We start from the raw sequence: 3,043 nt of genomic DNA on the forward strand, positions 1-3,043 counted from the left end.
TGGGGCAGCACCTGTAGATCCACCAGCCGCCCCAGTTCAGGAGCAGGTTCCAGTTGTGGACACTCCAGCAGCACCAGCTCAGGCACCAGTTGTGCCCATTGTGATTCTGGGTCTTCAGGAGACTTTGGCCCAGATTTTGACAGTATGTACGAGTCTTGCTCAGGCGGTCGCGGTCTCTACTGCCGCAGCCACTTCTCAGGCAAGGGGAGGCTCTCAGACTCCCACCGCCCGCACGCCCGATCAGGTGGTTCAGGGATTGCAGACACCGGAAGCACCACTAGCCCAGCTGGTGGCAGCTGCTCAGGGTTACGTAGCTCCAGTTATGCCAGAGGACGAGCAGCGTAGATTGGAGAGGTTTGGCAGACTCCAGCCTCCTACTTTCAGTGGTGCTGAGGGCGAGGATGCCCAGGGCTTCTTAGACAGATGTTAGAGGATTCTTCGCACCGCCGGTATTCTGGAGACCAGCAGGGTTGCATTCACGACCTTTCAGTTTATGGGAGCTGCCTTCACTTGGTGGGAGGCATATGAGAGGCGTAGGCCTGTTGGTTCGGCACCTCTGACTTGGCAGCAATTCTCCGCTCTATTTTTGGAGAAGTATGTCCCATAGTCTCGTAGCGAGGAGCTGCATAGGCAGTTCGAGCAGTTACGACAGGGGGAGATGACTGTTACTCAGTACGAGATGAGGTTCTCAGAGTTAGCTCGACATGTTATTTGGCTGGTTGCTACGGAGAGAGGGAGGATTAGGAGGTTTGTTGATGGCCTCACCTACCAGCTTCGGGTTCTCATGACTAGGGAGAGAGTGTCAGGTGCTACGTTTGAGGAGGTCGTGGATATTGCTCATGAGATTGAGTCAGTTCGTCGCCAGGATCGCGAGGAGAGGGAGGCCAAGAGGCCTCGAGGTCATGGTAGTTTTGGGGGTGCTCCTTCGAGGGGCCAGTATCAACACGGCAGAGGCCGTCAGTTCAAGCATGCTCAGTCAGCTCGCCCAGGTTATCTTGGGGCATCATCAAGCCATGATTCTTACGGTTCTCAGCAGGGTCATTCCTCACTCAGTGCACTTCCACCCTAGGGTTCGTCCCGTGCTCCATCAGTTCAGGATTCTTCTACGCCAGGTGCGTCTGCTAGTCATTCCGGTGCTAGGGGTTCCCATCAGTCCCCGTCTCCAGCACCCGGGAGTTGCTATGAGTGTGGAGAGATGGGTCACATGTGGAGGTAGTGTCCTCGTCGTCTTAGGGGTTCATCTCAGAAAAGGGGTCAGCCATCAGCCTCAGCCCCAGCCACTTCACCACCCACCCGCCCAGCTAGGGGTGGAGGACAGTTATCTAGGGGTCTCCCCAGAGGGGGAGGTCAATCCGGTGGTGGTCAGGCCACTTCTATGCACTTCCATCTAGGCCAGATGTGATTGCTTCAGATGCGGTGATTACAGGTATTATCACAGTCTGCTGCAGGGATGCTTCTGTGTTATTTGACCCTGGTTCTACTTTCTCTTATGTGTCGCCTTATTTTGCGCATTATCTGGATATGCCCTGCGAGTCCCTTATTTCTTCTGTTCATGTCTCTACGCCGGTGGGCGATACAGTTGTGGTAGACCGTGTGTACCGGTCGTGTGTTGTGACTATTAGGGGTCTAGAGACTCGAGTGGATCTGTTATTGTTATGTATGGTGGACTTTGATGTTATTTTGGGCATGGACTAGTTATCTCCGTGCCGGGCTATTCTGGACTGTCATGCTAAGACAGTGACGTTAGTCATGCCTGGTGTGCCACGGATTGAGTGGTGAGGTTTGACCGATTATGTTCCCAGCAGGGTGGTTTCCTTCTTGAAGGCCCAGCGTATGGTTTGGAAAGGTTGCCTTCCGTATCTAGCTTTTGCGAGGGATGTCAGTGCAGAGACTCCCAGTATTGATTCTGTTCCAGTTGTGAGAGATTTTCCCGATGTGTTTCCTGCAGACCTGTCGGGCATGCCACCGGACAGGGATATTGATTTTGGTATTGACCTGGTGTCGGGCACTCAGCCCATTTCTGTTCCACCATATCGTATGTCACCAGCGGAGTTGAAGGAGTTAAAGGAGCAGCTTCAGGAGCTCCTTGACAAGGGGTTTATTCATCCCAGTGTATAACCGTGGAGTGCGCCGGTTCTTTTTGTGAAGAAGAAGGATGGCATGATGAGAATGTGCATTGATTACAGGCATTTGAACAAGGTAACAATTAAGAACAAGTATCCTTTGCCTCGTATCGATGATTTATTCGACCAGCTTCAAGGAGCGAGAGTGTTCTCTAAGATTGATCTCCGCTCAGGTTATCACCAGTTGAAGATCAAGGACTCAGATATTCTTAAGACAGCATTCAGGACCCGATATGGTCATTATGAGTTCTTGGTGATGTCTTTCGGGCTGACCAATGCCCCAGCAGCGTTCATGCATTTGATGAACAGCGTGTTCCGGCCGTATCTCGACTCGTTTGTCATAGTCTTCATTGATGATATTCTGGTATACTCGCATAGTCAGGAGGAGCACGCGGAGCATTTGAGAGTGGTGTTGCAGAGATTGAGGGAGGAGAAGCTTTATGCAAAGTTCTACAAATGTGAGTTTTAGCTCAGCTCAGTGGCCTTCTTGGGGCACGTGGTGTCCAGCGAGGGTATTCAAGTGGACCCGAAGAAGATAGAGGCGGTTCAGAATTGGCCCAGACCGTCCTCAGCTACAGAGATTCGCAGCTTTCTTGGTTTGGCAGGTTATTATCGTCGGTTTGTTCAGGAATTTTCGTCTATTGCATCGCCCTTGACCAAGTTGACTCAGAAGGGTGTTTCATTTCAGTGGTCTGATGAGTGTGAGGAGAGCTTTCAGAAGCTCAAGACTGCCTTGACCAGAGCTCCGGTGTTAGTATTGCGTTCAGCTTCAGGTTCTTATACCGTGTATTGTGATGCTTCGAGAGTTGGTATTGGGTGTGTTCTGATGCAGGAGGGTAGAGTTATTGCTTATGCTTCTCGTCAGTTGAAGCCTCATGAGAAGAACTACCCTGTTCATGATTTGGAGTTGGCTGCCATTG

Source organism: Nicotiana attenuata, chromosome 12 (genome assembly GCF_001879085.1).
Source record: "Nicotiana attenuata strain UT chromosome 12, NIATTr2, whole genome shotgun sequence".
Lineage (NCBI taxonomy): Eukaryota > Viridiplantae > Streptophyta > Magnoliopsida > Solanales > Solanaceae > Nicotiana > Nicotiana attenuata.